The 6,659-nt window shown below is 35.5% G+C and overlaps 1 pseudogene across 1 annotated transcript; it reads left to right on the top strand.

Annotated features, from left to right (window-relative positions):
- The first annotated feature begins 1,989 nt into the window (after window positions 1-1,989).
- Window positions 1,990-2,868, top strand: LOC309658091 (acyl-coenzyme A thioesterase THEM4 pseudogene; annotated as a pseudogene). Its single transcript has one exon. The product of its transcript is annotated as an acyl-coenzyme A thioesterase THEM4 pseudogene (transcript).
- The last annotated feature ends 3,791 nt before the right edge of the window (window positions 2,869-6,659 follow it).

The following is a 6,659-nucleotide window of genomic DNA, read 5'->3' as shown; positions in this document are numbered from 1 at the left end:
ATTTTTCCTCGATCACCATCTCTTTTTTAACTCTTTGTTCTCTACTCAAATTGGGTAGTTTAGTTTCATAATCTATTACACTTTTCAGATATTCCTAAGAATAATTTAAATTGTAAATGCATTTTAATTTTTTAAATGCAAATTCAACCAAATTTGAAAACTGGCTGAGTCAAAAAAATTTGGGCAGGTAACAGATATTCTCATATCAGTGTCATTGGTTCAAATCCATGCCTATCAATATCTGTTATTAGATAGAAAATTCAGAAATACATGGTATGTACACTATATGCTTGCACTTTCAATTCCTTTCTGGCCTTGCTTAACCCAGAAACTTCTCATATATTTTTCATTTGGCCTACTTATATCTAAATGCATTATGTCTGCTAGACTCTTCAAGAATGTTGTTTCTGAGTTATATTATTCTACTATAAAAATTAGCATAAAATACCATGATATGTAGTAAAAATTGCCACCTTAAATATTCAAATAAAAAACTATTGTTTTTTGCAAATTTTCCCTTCATATTTAATCATACAAATTTATTTGTGTTTGCTTAACTCTCTATAGTTTTACCTATATTTTCCTTTGATCATTAATTGTATCAAAATAGAAATATGCCTTTGGTATTTTCCTGGATAGTCTTAGGAATTAGCAGGGACACAATAGATGTTAATTTATCCACAAACACCAAGTGACATTTGCATCAAATTAGAGATACCTTAAAATAATGACACTTGACAAAAAAAAAAAAAAATGAGATCACTTTGAACTAAACCCAAACATACAGCTGTCTGCCAAATTTGTGTTCAAATGTAAGTTTTAAAATGTTCAGCTTCTGAACATTCTAAACATTCAAGGCACATGTTCCTAAAGTACTGATATTTTAGTCATTTACTTATGAAATAAATCACAGTGATGATTTAAAATATGTATTTCTGATATAGATATCCCACCTTTGAATATTGCTGTCCTCTCCAGGAATAGGTGTCAGAAAACTAAAACAATTTGCCAACCTTAGATATTCTTGCTCAGATGTTCAAATGTCATTCATTCATTGATTATGTTTCTACTGTATGTGGCAAGAAGTGATTGAAATCTAATGCTCATTCTGTTTGCCACACGATGCTGTGATCTGTTCATAATTTCCGGTTTACATAAATTTGTCCTGTTTTTTAGTATACACTATGCTTCCTGCTTACAAATGTATGGAAAATTATAACTGGAAAATTCATCCAGAGAGATGTGTGGGTTATGTATGGAACATACAAGAGAGACTGAACTATCTGGAAATTCAGGGTAATTTTCCCTGCTAAACTGATGATTCAGAAAAAATGAAGTATAAGTATAATAGAATATGAAAAGTCCCTTGGAAATGGGCAAGACTCAATAAAAGAATATTTCAAAAGTACTGTTAATTAGTGATGAAAAGAGCAAAGGAGGGCACACTGTAGAAGAAGTGGAACAGGTATGAAAGGATTTGGGCCCATGCCTGAAAGAAATGGGAATGCTTGAATGGTAGGTAATGGGTGGGGGGTGACACACTCAGATATGATATTTTAATAGATCACTTTGCCTTCAGGGAAAGAAATGGATTTGAAGGACAAGAATGTGGGTTGAGTTCAGGAACATTGTTAGGTCATTTGGAGATGACTGCAGTTTCCTGAGCTAGTGATAAAGGTAGTTGGGATCTTGTTGGAGTTAAATTAAGGGAATAGATCAATTAAAAGCTATTGAGTTGATAAAATAATGAATAGCTTTTCTGAATGTTGGAAGGTGATTTAGACAATGCCTGAACTCAGCCATTTTCAGAAGTTGCTCTCTTGCCATTTACAGATTAAGAAAAACTGCCTTTGAATTTTTCACCACAAAGCACTATGGATTAAGTTGTTTGTAAAAATGTATTTCATATGAGTTGAGTAAAATAACATAGTGGACTGTTATGAAAAAAGTATAAAGTTGTTATTTTTAAAAATTATATTCTAGAAAGAGGAAGAGCGGGCCGTTGGGTGGCTGGTTGGGTGAATTGACCTCTGCCGCGGCCGCGAGCCAGCCGCCGCGCTTCCGGCGTCCGGAGCCCCGCGCACGCTCGGAGCTATGCTGAGGAGCTGCACCGCGGCACTGCGCACGCTCCGGGCCCTACGCGGCAGGCGGGAAGGCGCGTCCCCCGCAGCGAGGGACCCGGTACTCGCGCGGAGGTGGTTTCCTACTGAGAAAGTCATTCCTAAGGACCATGCTCTCCCCAACCCCAGCTGGAGCAAGGACTTAAGACTCCTCTTTGACCAGTTCATGAAGAAATGTGAAGACGGCTCCTGGGAACGTTTGCCTTCATATAAAAACTCAAAGCTTGTGAAAGAACAACTGTCACAGGCCCAGCTCTTCACCAGAGGCTATGAGGATGGCCTGGGCTTTGAATATGTGATCTTCTATAACGATGATGAGAAAAGGACAGTTTGCTTGTTTCAAGGAGGTCCTTATCTGCAAGGAGTACCTGGATTCCTTCATGGAGGTGCCATTGCAACAATGATTGATGCTACTGTTGGTATGTGTGCAGCTATACCTGGGGGAATTGTCATGACTGCCAATCTCAACATCAATTTTAAAAGACCTATCCCTCTTTGTTCTGTTGTTGTGATAAATAGCCAACTTGATAAAATTGAGGGGAGGAAATTGTTTCTTTCTTGTAATGTTCGAAGTGTTGATGAGAAGATCCTGTACTCAGAGGCAACAGGCTTATTTATAAAGCTGGATCCTGAAAAAAGTTTGACATAAAAGAGCTTCTGGTGAATTCCACACCAATCTGCGTAAGGCTGTCCCTCCTCCAGAAGAAGCAGTTGTCTTCAGTCCTGTTCTACTCATCCACTGTTAAATCCCCCATCGGGTGAAGCCTGCTAACACGGACCTTCCTAAACAAGTCTTTTGAATACAATTCCAGGAGCTCCATTTCCACCTTCCAAACTTTTTTACACAGAGACATTCCCTGTGAGAGTATCAGCAGTTCTTTCTGTCTCCTTTGGATAAGTGTCTGGTTCTCCTAAAATTTGAATAGGCTCCTTAAGTTTGCATAGGTGTGATGTCTGATCCATTGCATTCTGGAGAAAAAAATCATGTTGAAACTTTTACCACAAACTTGGAAATGCCAGAAAACCAAAGGAAGGAATAAATATGTGGGTGCACGAAAAAAAAAAAAAAAATTATATTCTAAAAGACACACTTTTAGGTTTCAGAAAAAAATTCTCTCATTATTTCAGAAACTAAGCATGAATTTTAGGCATATCAAAAAATTGTTTTACTATGGCATTCTCTTATTTTAAAAAATTAGATTTGTATATTATAAATGACGGTATTAGACATGAATTGTAGCACTTTTGAGTAGGCAAGCTTAGTTTATGTGCTGTCATTTTTATGAAAGCAAAGATATCTTACAAAGGACAGTTTTTTAAAAATGTGTTAGTGTGTGTATGTATGTATATGTGTGTGTATATATATATAGGTGAATATATACATATATACACATGTATACACACAAAAACATATATGCATTCAAGTCCAATTTAAAATTCAGACTTTCAACCTGTCATTGTGCTTGAACTTGGTCTAGTGCTGATTTCATCCTAAAGCATTGAACCTTATGATGCTTTAAAAATTAATTAATAGTCTAAGTTCATTATCATTTAAGATCTATTTTGGCTACACATTTTAATATTCTGTTTTTGTTGCAGAGCTATTTAGACACAGCCATTTGTGGATAATAAGTCATTTATTCCTCATTAAGTGTTAGGATGGATGTAGATATTCATTACAGCCAGACAACAGACTCATTTAACTGCATACAGTACATGATTATATACCACACCAAAGACTAGAATGCAAATTCCATTTCACATTAGCTTCATTTTAACTTAACCATTTGCTGAGAGTTCCCTTTTCTAGCTTTTCTGCAAGAATATCACTGTTTTTATTTTTAAAAAGGAAAAGCTAAAGAGAAGTGTCATTCTAAATTATGCACATTTGTTTTTTTTCCTCTTCTTTTCTTCCTTTCTGCTGTGATTCACAAGGACGCTTAAAATTTGTCTATAAAACCATGCTTTCCCTGTTAGAAGTTTATACCTTGGTCTGCTTAACCTTAAACCAGATGAGTTTCAGCTTTTAAATGCAGAAGACCTTAACAAATCATCATAGAACTGGTCACAGTTGCAAACTGTATTTGACCCTGCAGTGAAATTTGGGAATTTGCTACCGTCCTTACACAAATGATAGAATATCATTTTAAATTACATGAAAGTATATTAAAATGAAAATTATAAATTTACTTTTTATAAAATTTGAGCGACTATGTGTAGAAAATGTGAATTTCTCATGATAGTGCTTTTTTAACCTATATACTATAAATATTCATCTTTGATATAATCGAGCCATAGGTCAAAAATAGTTCATCAAAAAAAAATCTTAATTGAAGGAGAAAATCCATATGATCATCTCAATAGATGCAGAAAAAAGTTTTGAAAAAATTCAACACCCATTTATGATAAAAACTCTCCAGAAAGTAGGCATAGAGGGAACTTACCTCAACATAATAAAGGCCATATATGACAAACCCACAGCCAATATTTTTCTCAATGGTGAAAAACTGAAACCATTTCCACTAAGATCAGAAACAAGACAAGGTTGTCCACTCTCACCCGTATTATTCAACATAGTTTTGGAAGTTTTAGCCACAGCAGTCAGAGAAGAAAAAGAAATAAAGGAATCCAAATAGGAAAAGAAGTAAAGCTGTCACTGTTTGCAGATGACATGATACTATACATAGAGAATCCTAAAGATGTTACCAGAAAACTACTAGAGCTAATCAATGAATTTGGCAAAGTAGCAGGATACAAAATTAATACACAGAAATCTCTTGTATTCCTACCCGCTAATGATGGAAAATCTGAAAGTGAAATTAAGGAAACACTCCCATTAACCATTGAAACAAAAAGAATAAAATACCTAGGAATAAACCTACCTAAGGAGACGAAAGACCTGTATGCAGAAAACTATAAGACACTGATGAAAGAAATTAAAGATGATACAATGAAATGGAGAGATATACCATGTTCTTGGATTGGAAGAATGAATATTGTGAAAATGACTATACTACTCAAAGCAATCTACAGATTCAGTGCAATCCCTATCAAACTACCAATGGCATTTTTCACAGGACTAGAACAAAAAAATTCCGTTTGTATGGAAACACAAAAGACCCTGAACAGCCAAAGAAATCTTGAGAAATAAAAACGGAGCTGGAGGAATCAGGCTCCCTGACTTCAGACTATACTACAAATCTACAGTAATCAAGACAGTATGGAACTGGCACAAAAACAGAAATATAGATCAATGGAACAGGATAGAGAGCCCAGAGATAAACTTGTGCACATATGGTCACATTATTTTTGATAAAGGAGGCAAGGATATACAATGGAGAAAAGACAGTCTCTTCAATAAGTGGTGCTGGGAAAAATGGACAGCTACATGTAAAAGAATGAAATTAGAACACTCCCTAACACCATACACAAAATTAAACTCAAAATGGATTAAAGACCTAAATGTAAGGCCAGACACTATAAACTCTTAGAGGAAAACATAGGCAGAACACTCTATGACATAAATCACAGTAAGATCTTTTTTGATCCACCTCCTAGACTAATGGAGATAAAAACAAAAATAAACAAATGGGACCTAGTGAAACTTAAAAGCTTTTGCACAGCAAAGGAAACCATAAACAAGATGAAAAGACAACACTCAGAATGGGAGAAAATATTTGCAAATGAAGCAACTGACAAAGGATTAATCTCCAAAATTTACAAGCAACTCATGCAGCTCAATATCAAAAAAACAAACAACCCAATCCAAAAATGGGCAGAAGACCTAAATAGACATTTCTCCAAAGAAGATATACAGATTGCCAACAAACACATGAAAGGATGCTCAACATCACTAATCATTAGAGAAATGCAAATCAAAACTACAATGAGGTATCACCTCACACCAGTCAGAATGGCCATCATCAAAAAATCCTCACGCAGTTAATGCTGGAGAGAGTGTGGAGAAAAAGGAACCCTCTTGCACTGTTGGTGGGAATGTAAATTGATACAGCCACTATGGAGAACAGTATGGAGGTTCCTTAAAAAACTAAAAATAGAACTATCATACAACCCAGCAATCTCACTACTGGGCATATACCCTGAGAAAACCATAATTCAAAAAGAGTCATGTACCAAAATGTTCATTGCAGCTCTATTTACAATAGCCAGGACATGGAAGCAACCTAAGCGTCCACTGACAGATGAATAGATAAAGAAGATGTGGCACGTATATACAATGGAATATTACTCAGCCATAAAAAGAAATGAAATAGTTATTTGTAGTGAGGTGGATGGACCTAGAGTCTGTCATACAGAGTGAAGTAAGTCAGAAAGAGAGAAACAAATACTGTATGCTAACACATATATATGGAATCTAAAAAAAAAAAAAAAAAGGTTCTGAAGAACCTAGGGGCAGGACAGGAATAAAGATGCAGCTGTAGAGAATGGACTTGAGGACAAATGGAGGGGGAAGGGTAAGCTGGGACGAAGTGAGACAGTGTATGGACTTATATATACTACCAAATGTAAAATAGATAG

This window comes from Balaenoptera physalus (assembly GCF_965194825.1).
Source record: "Balaenoptera physalus genome assembly, chromosome: 3".
NCBI classification, from domain to species: Eukaryota; Metazoa; Chordata; class Mammalia; order Artiodactyla; family Balaenopteridae; genus Balaenoptera; species Balaenoptera physalus.
The sequence above is the reverse complement of the archived record's forward strand: the minus strand, read 5'-3'. Positions and strand labels throughout refer to the sequence as shown.